Source organism: Sycon ciliatum, chromosome 7, assembly GCF_964019385.1.
Source record: "Sycon ciliatum chromosome 7, ocSycCili1.1, whole genome shotgun sequence".
Classification (NCBI taxonomy): domain Eukaryota; kingdom Metazoa; phylum Porifera; class Calcarea; order Leucosolenida; family Sycettidae; genus Sycon; species Sycon ciliatum.
This window is the reverse complement of record NC_088649.1, coordinates 29714810-29726716: the sequence shown is the minus strand read 5'-3', so window position 1 is coordinate 29726716 and position 11907 is coordinate 29714810.

The window sequence follows — 11907 nt, the reverse complement described above, 5'->3', positions numbered from 1 at the left end:
CAAGTGTTGGTTTGATATTTTGACAAAGTCTGGCTCCCGGCAGCCGGCGATCACCGGCGCGAACGGTTCACAAACCACTTTTGGTCATAATTGTACGGGATCGGCGCCGTGGCAGATCGCAAGAGTTGGGCACTGTCCAACTTTGCCGGCGGTCCCTTGCGATATTTTACCGTATGATTTTGTTACGACTGCACTGGTTCACACAATCGCAATGCGCCGGGAGAGGTTGCAAGAAGCCCACCGCCGGTGACTCCCGGCGCGTACCGGCGATATGTGAACCAACACTTACATGTACATAATACGACGAATATTGGTACGGTACGGGCCAGATACAGAAGCCCGCAAATATTGTGGACAGCTGTTATGTACAATCCTGTAGAGCCTTTGTAGTCACAGATACGGGTCAGATACGGGACAGATACGGGATAGCTCCAGGCGTGACACAAACAAACAAACACACAAACAAACACCAAATTAAAGCTGTGTGGACCCTGGCTAGCGCCAGACGTTACTGAAGTAACGTCTTCTGCATAGCTACGGGAATAAAGCAGCAGTAAGCAGTAAGCAGTAAACACAGGTATACAATACAAGCGGTGCAGATCAATGAGGCCGTTTGCTGAAAAGAAGATCTAAATACTTCTGAAAAGACGCTGCGTCTTTAAGCATGGTCATAATGGGATAATGCAAGAATTAAAGAGATGTTTTTAAAAACGAATTTAAACTAGGAACGCAGTAAACACAGTTATACAATACAGGCGGTGCAGATCAATGAGGGAGTTTGCTGAAAAGAAGATCAAAATACTTCTGAAAAGACGCTGCGTCTTTTAGCATGGTCTGAAGGTGCTTAGCAAATGTAGTGCGGTGCTGGGTGCGCCACTCCACAGGCAAAGAATTAAAGAACAGGGCAGCACGATTTGAAAAGGAGTTGACACCGTCAGTCGTCCGGAATTTAGATATTGCAATAGCAGCATTAAAAGAGCTTCTTGTTGTCCTAGGGCCGGTTGAAACTTGAGGGAAAAGGTCCGTCAGATTTGGGAGAGGGAAAACGACATGATTAACATGGATAAATTTAGCAATGCTACGAATAAGGTAATGTTCAAACGGATCAATCGACAATCTAGCTAACAGCGGCATGACGTCATCTTGTAGTTTCGAGCCACAAGCAGCGCGTACAGAACGACGATAAACGGACGAGAGTCGCTGTCGGTCCTTGGCGGATAGCTTCATTGCAAAGCAAGAGCAGCAGTATAATAAGTCAGGCAGGATAACCGAGAGGATAAACTGCCGTGTTGCCTTCAAACTTAGTTGCCGAAAACACCGTCGAAGAGCGCCAATTTTCGTACAAGTCTTCCTAACGATAAAGTCTATGTGACCAGACCAAGAAACATCACTGTCTACAATGACTCCCAGGATTCTCGTGCTAGACACTTGAGTCAGAGGCTGTTGGTTAAAAACGATTGGAGTTGAGAGGGGTTGAGAAGACTTAGAAATCATCAAAGTTACAGTCTTTGTTGTATTAATGCGCAGCCCAAGCTCGTCTAGATCCACAGAAATTGCAGATAACGAATCAGTAACGGTAGCGACGGCCTCAGCTTGTGTACGTCTGCTGGCATACAACGTCATGTCGTCAGCGAACATCGGGAGCTTGCAAGAAAAGGCCTCTGCTGTCAATGGGAGCTTCCGTACATAGATGTTAAATAGCACCGGACCCAGAATGGTGCCCTGTGGCACGCCACTAGTGATTGCCACCAACGGAGATGTTCCAGTGTGGGTAACCACCCGCTGTTGTCTGGCACAAAGGTATGATCGGAACCAGGCCAGGGCCACTCCCGAAATACCGACAGCTGCGAGAGCAAGAAGAAGCTGCTGATGCTTCACCATATCGAACGCTTTTTTCAAATCAATACAGACAACTGCCGTATGCAGTCCAGCGTCGCGCGAGACAAGCCAGTCGTTTGTAACCTTGGTGAGAAGCTGTCCGGTAGAACGGTGCTTCCGAAAGCCAAACTGGTCCACATGGAATGGGCAACGATCATTAAAAAAAAGATGTATACGAGAAAATACAAGCCCCTCCAGGAGCTTGGCTAGGATAGATGTTAAAGACACTGGGCGGTAGTTAGAAGGGCAGTCGCGGGGGCCTTGAGTTGACTTCAGAATTGGTGTAATGTTTGCAATTTTGAACAAGGATGGGAATTGACCAGACGAGAGGGAAGTGTTGAATAAGATAGCAAGTGATAGAGCAATTACGTCTTTTTGATATTTTAAGTAGACACGGAAGAATGCCGTCCGGTCCAGGGGCTTTATTACTTTGGAGGTCACCGATCCGAAGCTTCACCTCTGCTACTGTAACGGCTGAAAACGTAGTAAGGTCGTCGGATTTAGCAGGTCCCATTGGGAGCTTGTAATTCGCTTCCTTATCTGTGACAATCGAGTGAAAATAGTCGTTCAATCGCTCAGGTGGGATGGTAACCGTTTGCTTCGGAGAGGAACGCTTTGTGATCATATTCAAGGCTTTCCAGAACTGCCGAGGCTCCCGTTCATACCGCTGGCACTGGTCTGAAAAGTATAGATTCTGTAGGTGTCGATACAAGTTATTGCACTGGTTGCGCAGCCGCTTGAATTGTACAGATAGGCTCTCGTCTCGAAAGTTAGTAGCTTTTAGTTTCTTGAAGACCGATTTGCGCTTTCTAATCAAGGCAAGGAGGGGCGAGGTCATGAACGGGCAATTTTTCCGACGGGACTTCCTGTGTTTCCTGGTTACGTACGGTGCGATGATATCAAGCACAGCATTGACTTTCCCTGTCCACTCGTCCAACATCAGGTCTGGGGTACGGGATGTAAAGATATGAAGATCGGAGGACAGCAGCATATCGCAGAAACGCTGAGCGTTGAAGTTCCGGTAGTCTCTGCGTGTTTGATGGGTAGTAGTATTGCTCCGCGCATCCATGATGGGCACTGGGACGGAAGTAATGACGAGGCGATGGTCTGAAAACTCACAGTCCACGACAGAGGCTGACGGAACTCGATCAATATTCGTGAGAATACAGTCAATGGATGTACGGGTAGAGCCTGTTATTCTTGTTGCTTCAGTTACTTTATTGGCCAGTCTGCACGGAAGTAGCAACGTGTCTTTGAGATGGTGGAACGCACTGGACGTCTGACGCAGAAAGTCCACATTTATGTCACCTAGCAACACAATATTCTCGCCGTCCAGCTGCTCCGTGGATGTAGCGAGCCGATTCCAAAACTCTAGCGGCTCGGATGGGGGACGGTATATGCAACCAAACAAGGTACTATCTTTGCCTGTGCCAGCTCTAAGCCACATCAACTCTAGACTGGAGTGTGAGTGGTCCAAGATGTGCTTAGCCTTAACATGTTCCTTTACGAAGATGCAGATCCCGCCTCCTTTACGACATGGAGTGCAGGAGGATAGGCAAGTGCATCCATCAGCGCACGGCCTGTCTCGACGTAAGAGAATTGTGCCTGGTACAGAAACCTCAGTATCCGAGATGCTTGAGTCGAGCCACGTTTCCGTAACCGCCAGCAGATCTAGGCAGTGCTCATCTATTAGCTTAGTTATAACATGGGTTTTATTTCGTAGGCTGCAAATGTTTATGTGGCCAACATTTAGTCGGTTGGATGGATGAATTGTAGAGTAGAATGCTGGGGTTGAGGGATTTGGAGACGAAGGGGTGAACACAGGAGCATGCGGGTTCAGGGGCTGTGAATACCGGTAGGTGGTGTGTGGCATTATGTGAGTGCTGGAGCTGTGCCGTCAGCACCAAAGCGCCATTCACGAACTGCAAAACCGAGCGAGTCCGGCCAAAATGCTTTGTCCTGTACGGTGGTGGCGTCCGACGCCAACACTGTGACCCTGGCAAACCCTGTTCGGAAGCGCTCCGAGGTGTACACAACACTCTGCACGATGTGTACATCTTGTGCCTGACAATGCTCTGCAATTGATTTGGCATCACATTCGGGGTCCACGTTGCCAACGTAGAACACTTTGACTCTTGGCTTACCCGTTAGGCTGTGTTTACATGAGGCGTTTCAACCCGGGTTGAGTTCGACCCGGGTCAGATTTCAACCCCCCATGTGCACAAAGTGAATGGCGCGTTTACATGACGCATTGCGCTTGACCCGGGTTGAAATTTCGCCCCGGGTTGATTTCAACCCTCCCCCCAAGGGGAGGGTTGAAACCAACCCGGGTCAAGAAAATCGTACAAACGTACTTCTGTGCGTATCTCGCGCCAGGTTTGAACAGCACTGCACATGCAAATTTCGCGCGAACGGATTCACGTGACCATAGAGGACTGTAGAAGTGGACTTTTGGCGGCATATCAGTATTTGACCCGGGTCAACTGTCTTCATGTAAACGCTCACCTCTTTTGTCTATCGTACAGACTTTCAACCCGGGCTGAACTCGACCCGGGTTGAAATTTCTCATGTAAACACAGCCTTAGTGCACATCGGGTGGTGCTCTTTGGAAGCTTGGGTGCCAGCCAGCGAGACGATTCCTGTCGCCTGTACGGCTTGGGAGGCTGGCGTTGTGGCCTTTGGGCAGCTGGGGCAGCTGCAGGGGCAGTATTTTTGGGCTGCAATGCTGGTTGTTGGTGCAAAGTTTCTGCATACGTGGGTCGATGTTGTGGGGTGGAGGATACGGTTTTGGTAAAGCTTGGTTCAGTGGGGTCATTGTTCAAAGTTTGAATCACCGTATCGTACCTCTCAACTTTGGCATGCAGGTCGTTCCTAAGTTCCCGTACTTCCGTCTTCAGGCACAACACCTCTCTGGCAGAATCGTTGAATTTAGCTTCTATTTCTCTCATGGACGACATTAGTGAGTTCAGACAGAGCTGAGCACAGGCTGGCAACAACACCCTCATTAGTAGCCAGGGGGCTCGTGCTAGTAGGTTCACTTACTTCTTTGTCCTCATCCAGCGATGTTCTGAGCAGGGCAACAAGATCGGGTCTGGTGGCTTTTCGTGGGATTTCCAGTCCACGCTGCCTGATGAGGTCCCTCAGCTCCCCGTCGATCAGGACTGCAATGTCCACTTCAGCAGCGGGCTTATTAGCCATTTTATTACTAAATAGACATCCTTAGCAAAAGTACGATAACGCTAACTTTTACGGTACTCACTCCCAGCCGTGACAAAAGACGTTATCGGATAACGGAAAAACGTTACAGAGCTCAAAATAACGGGCCGACGTTCGTTATGGAAATTCTGCAAAAAATGCAAAAACTCGCATTGTTTTGTAACTGGCGGGAGATAAAAAGCACGTCGTGCAGATCGAGATGAGATCGAGAGTCGAGATTGCTTCCTCTTGTGACATTTAGCTTTTTTGGCGAGTTTTGCCTTTCAGTTGACAATGTCTGCGTCCTCTGCTTCGTGCCTTTCTCCCTCTATCCCATCTGGGAAACAAAGGACCAGTTCCACGGCACTCCTGAGGAAGAAATTCATCGGCCTCTCCCAGACGTGCTGGAGCTGGAGAACCCTTACAGTCTTCGGTGCTGCGTTTAGGAAAGGGTTTCCAAGGACCTGGGAACAGCGAAAACTCGTTTTCGCTGTGCTTTTGCTATTCCAGAGACCTCGCCAAGGTATTCTTTCGGAACGACAGCAAACTAATCCCTGGTTCAAAATTTTGAATTTCCCGCATCTGTTTCCACGAAAATTCATATCGCCATGGTTGTCACGACTACTTCGTCTCAACTATAACGTACTTTGTGCTAAGGGAAAAGTCAGCTTGAACGATCCGAAGTACGGAAAGGTTTGCGTTTACGTTAGCGTTTTTTTAGCTAAGGATATCTAATAAAGGACTTTTCCAGTGGCCTAAAGCCCAGGAAATTACAAAAAAGGCCGCTTTTCGGGAGCCAAAAAAGGTGCTGCCGCCCGTACGAAAAATGTAAAGTAATACTCCTTCAAGGGAAACTGAACGCCAAAAATAAGTTTGGCTTATCCGAAGGAGAATTGAGCACTGATTCCGATGAGCTATGTCTCGAGCCGATCAGAGAAGAGGAACCGTGTCAAATTTCATAAATAACACCTTCCATATTTGGAAATTGGGCTTGATGACGTGCGTACTGCTTAGCTGTCACCATGCTGTGCATGCTCAGCAGTGTAATTGAATGGAAGAAAACAATTACTTTGATGTTTTGCAGCTCTATTTCGTTCCCTGACGGTAACCAAATCTAGATGTAGGAATCTGTTGAAACGGAGAGGGACACATGTCTTCCCGAAGGCTGTCCAGGCTGCAGTGGTGATGAAGAAGACACGATCATCACCCCGACATCGATTGTAGCGAATTGGAAAACTCATGGTGAATTGGAAACTCATGGTGATTTTGCTTCCACTCCAAGGCAATGTCGAAGTATGAAGGGTGCTTGTACTGCCTTCCAAAGTGAAGAGGAGATGAACATGGCGGTATTTGCATAGCTGTTGTTCTATGCCAACTTACCTACTCTTGCTGGTACCGTAGTGTTATAATAATAACACTACGATTATTGCAAATTTCGTGGACGAACAACTCTAGTCACTAGTGGCTAGTGAGCAACACTAACCTGTCCCTGCGGGAATTTGTGGAAAAAGTCGTCGAAAACTTGCGCAAGAAATTGCGGCAGAAAACAACAAAAAAATGCGGCGAAGAGTGCGGAAAGATGCGGAACTTGCCAGGAACTCACGGAATTATTGGCAGGAAATTGCGGATTTGGGCCAAATCACGAAATTTGTTGCATCATTAGAATCGCTATTTGCGTACTGTGCAAATAACCCACGTGCAGGACATAGAAAGCACTGTATACTGCGTGAAAAGTGCAGAAAAATGTAAAAAGAAGTGCAGAAAACAACAAAAAACGCGGGAAATCGGGGACTTTTCAGAAATTTGCGGGTTTTGGCCAAAATCGCGAAATTTGTTGCATCCGTGGAATCGCGATTTCCTGGAGGGACAGACTAACAGGTGAGAATTTTCAATTTGACAAAAATTGTTTTTGTTTGAGAACTGACAGTGGCAGTCATTAGACTCAGTAGGTGTCTCTCTGCTACTTCTTTCCCTTCATCGGCAGGGTTGTCCTTGAAGTAAAAATAAATAGAAAATGTGGAACAAAATCTGATCAAAGTATGTGTACAGCAAATCACAAAATTTTCAAGGTGGTGTTCTGCATTGAAAAAGACTGGGAGCTGGCAGCAATGGAAAGGGTAGAAACGAAATCAGTAATGTCATAGTAGAGTATTGATTTTTTTTTAATGTTTATTTGAATTCGGATAGCTCAACAGTACAGAAGTACAACTACAAAGTGTACCGAATAGAAGGCCCCGAGAACGAGAAACCAAAAAACAAAAACAGCAAGGTAGAGGGAGATGAAAACGGGAGAAGAGTAGTGAGCATTTCAGTTCGAAGTAGTGTCAATAGACAGCATTGTGTTGCATACGTTGTGAATAGTGTGTGAATCTAATAATTGGCGGAGGGTAGTGATTAGGCAGAGTATTGTTACAATACACGGTACTTTGCGAGCAGATAGGAATCAATATCACGGCATGGTTTAGACAGGAACTCATAAATGTCACGAAAATGATAATCCAAAATTATCATATTATCCCTGAGTAGTATTATGGTGTTCTCCTGTGTTCACATGCAGAGCCTTGACGTTGCTGGACGAGCCACAAAATAAATTACATAAACATGTACACGTAGCTCATGATGTGGGATGACTGCCGTATCGCATTGCCAACGCAAACCCATCCTGTGTCAGTGCAGCCATCCAGCAACTTGACCTCCCCGGACCAGATGCCGCTGCAGCTGAACACCATGCTGATGGAAAGCCAGGAGTTGATAGCGAAGCAATCTAGTCTGCACAGTAGAAGGCAAAGAACAATAATTATTATGAATTATAACGCATTGTAATCCTTCCCACACTTCTTTGTAAAAACAAACAACCAGTGCCATTATCTCAACACTTGATCAAGCATCTTGATGGAGGTATTTTCCATTGTGCTGGCCCAGCATCTGCACCAGGAAGACCATGTAAACTTACACATAATTATATTGTGTGCGTGTTCGTGCGTGTGTGTTTGTGTATTCGTCTGTGCACACGTGTGTGTCTGTGGGGGGGGGGGCGCACATGTGTATGGGTAGGAGTGTGTGTGTGTGTGTGGGTGGGGGGGGGGGGTGCACATGTGTATGGGTAGGAGTGTGTGTGTGTGGGGGGGGGGGGGGGGATACATGTGCATGCATGGATGTGCGCGCTGCATGCGTGTGTCTGTGGGATGGGGTGGGGTGCACGCACATGTGTACATGTGTGTGCGCAATACAGCATGTGTGTATGTGTTCGTTGAACACAGGGTGTACTCCTGATTCCATAAACTTTGTGATCATTGTGATTTCATGTGCTTTGAAGTTGAAATTCGCAATACATGTACTGATGCTAGACTAGATTTATGTTGCACATGTTCAATCTGCGGACAGCATGCTGTTTCGTTCTTTTTGAACTCGTCAGCGCAGCACAGAGAAAATGAGGCCGAATCTGATAGCAATGAAAACGAGAGAGCTTGGAAGCTCAGAGCCCTACGCTATGCTTTTTATGTAAAAAGGCCAGAAAATCCTATATAAGGAGATAAAAGGAAAAGAAGGAGCAAACCAAAAGCGGATGAAGTGAGAGAAAAATAACAATCCGCAATAAATTCTGCAAATACTTTTGCCTAACTCATATTCAAACTGATTGAAACGTTTTTGCAATACAATGATGTAGCCAATCAACGGAAAGAAAACATTTCCATCAGTTCTAATAACATGTACGATGAGCTAGGCAAAAAATGTCCTGATGTCTGTCCTGACGTTTTCTGTGACCGGCGCTGACTCTGCCGATCACGGGCCTTCTGGCCTCCACGGGATCTCGCTTCCGACGTTTCCTGTGACCGGCGCTGAATCGCCCGTTCACGCTTATTTTGGAGTCGACGAGATGTCTGTCCTGACGTTTCCTGTAACCGGCGCTGACTCTGCCGATCACGGGCGTTCTGGACTCGACGGGATCTCTCTTCCGACGTTTCCTGTGACCGGCGCTGAATCGCCCGTTCACGCTAATTTTGGAGACGACGGGATCTCTCTTCCAAAGGATCTCTCTTCCAAAGTATGTTTTTGCTGACGCATCCTATCACCTATTCCGCAACTAGCGCCCGTTCTAATTTTATTTCCTCCTCGTCTCCCTATTAATTTTCTTTCCAAATCTCCCTCTACATCAGGGAGTCGTATACATAATACGACGAATATTGTGGCCAGCTGTTTGTGGCCAGCTGTTATGTACAATCCGAGCAACGCAGAGACTTGGAGCCTTGCGCAAGGCATTTCACTTGCTGACTATTCCTGCCCGGCTTCGAGCCTACAAAGCCTTTGTCCGGCCGGTTATGGAGTACTGCCCAATCGTCTGGATGGGGGCAGCTCCTTCCCACTTGAATCGGCTGGACTGGGTGCAGGAGCGAGCCATCAAGGCAATACATCCGCAATGCTGGCTTCCTAGCCTCATAATTCGCCGCACCATCGCTGCCCTCTGCCTCCTGTATAAAGCCCTTTGCGATAATTCTCCCGCTCTTCTCTCGAGAATGGCTCCACCCCCGACACACCAACCCAGGACCACACGCCTCACCCGCCAGGCTGTACGACTGTCCACAGCGCACGTCAGGCGAAATAGCACGTCATCGTACATTTGAGATCAGCGGGAAGAAGATGACGACGTCCACTAATTTAGTATCTGTGCACACGAATCTGCTGTGTGTGTGACTCTGTGTGTCAGCTATGATATCATCTTCTGTGGTTCCATGCCTAGCATGTACGTCTGAACCATCCTGCAAAGTTTGAATGACGTAGGTTGAGCGATCGCTCCGCGAAATATACTTTTTGAAATTCTCTTCATAGTATATCTTCCACCATTGAAATTTCGAATTTCTTCAAAAAAAGTGCTGAGAGGGTTGGCTTGCAACCTCGATATGGCTTGTTCCAGGCATGCTTTGGAGCCATCTTCTGTTGAAGTAGTGGCGGGGATCTGCCCTGCAACTGCTACAACAAAAAATGATTCGATCTGAGAAAGGGTGAGACCGCGAATCTCGGTTGAATATTGAGTATTTCAAGCCTTTTCACGACGAAGATGGAGTTCTTTTTGGAGATGGACGTCGCGGCAAAGGACATCGTGTCCGACGTCTGGCGTCTGGTGAAGCCAGGGATCATTTGAACTCGATGTGGTAGATCACAAACAATTTGATATCGCACAAATTAGCTCAGCATCGTGCGTACGGTATTTTATATTCAGAAAATCCCAAAGTGTCTCTGTGTGGCCGTCATATGCCACGAGAAACTCCAATCAGGCTCCTATGTCCTCTGTCTTCATGATTGAATGTCCACTTCGTTTGAACAACGAACACAACAATCGAGGACGGCTTTGCAATGAAAAATACAGCTATACTGGAGCTGAAAAAAGGAAGAAAAAAACGTTCTCAGGATGAGACTCGAGTACACGCATACTCTCCCAGCAGGTGAAACGCAAATTTTTGTGAAAAATGGGTGACGCCGACTGACCAGTAATTTCGCCTGACGTCCCCATCAGTTACAGAATGTTCTTCCTGCCAATTCCCGGAACAATGTGAGCCGAGCCTTTCCCCACTCCGTCATCTCAATTTGGAACCAGCTGCCTACCTCTATCATTCCCCACCCATTTCACCCAAAGAACATCCAAAAGTTCAAGACAGCAGCTTATCACCATCTCCTCAGAACGAACTGGCACTGGGCCACTCATAGCATACGCGAGTAAGAGGGTACAGTGTCCTACCCTGCTTGGACATACATGTAATCTCTCCTCACGGACAGTCTCCTCTTGAATTTAAAAGTCTAACAGCGTTCACATCAATACTCAACTTATTCTTTTGCTCACTGAGCAATACAATCTTTCCATTTTCTTTCTTCTGTTTTCTTTTTCAATTTAATCCTCCCACCCAATATCCCTTTGGTGCGTCCATGGAGCTATAAAGCCGAGACCTCTGGTCGGCGGAGCTTAATGGGCCCCACCACCACACTCCATCATTCACCCCAGTGTCTGGAGATATGTGGATTTTGTAGAAAAAAACAAAAAAACAATCCTGTAGAACCTTTGTAGTCACAAATACGGGACAGATACGGTAGCTCGAGACGTGACACAAGCACACAAACCGGCACCAAATCACAGATACGGGACAGATACGGTAGCTCTAGGCGTGACACAAAACATACACACAAACAAACAAACACCAAATCACAGGTATGGGACAGATACGGGACAGATACGGTAGCTCCAGGCGTGACACAAACACACAAACACACAAACACACAAACACCAAATTAAAGCTGTGTGGACCCTGGCTAGCGCCAGACGTTACTGAAGTAACGTCTTCTGCATAGCTACGGGAATAAAAATTTCCAATTAGGCCCGAACGTACCTTGCCAGAGTGCTCAAACTGACAAGTCAGTGAGCTCTGCATAACGCATCCACATGTTCTAATTATTTTATTTCACTTCAAGCACTTGTACTATTCAAGCACAACCCTATCTATGAAGGGAAAGAAGCTGCAAAGACACCTACTGAGTCAAATGACTGCCACTGCCAGTTCTCAAACAAAAACAATTTTTGTCAAATTGAAAAATCTCACCTGTTAGTGTTGCTCACTAGCCACTAGTGACTAGAGTTGTTCGTCCACGAAATTTGCAATATGCCACTACGGTACCAGCAAGAGTAGGTATGTTGGCGTAGAACAACAGCTATGCACAGCCATGTTCATCTCCTCTTCACTTTGGAAGGCAGTACAAGCACCCTTCATACTTCGACATTGCGTTGGAGTGGAAGCAGATTCACCATGAGTTTTCCAATTCGCTGCAATCGATCTCGGGGTGATGATT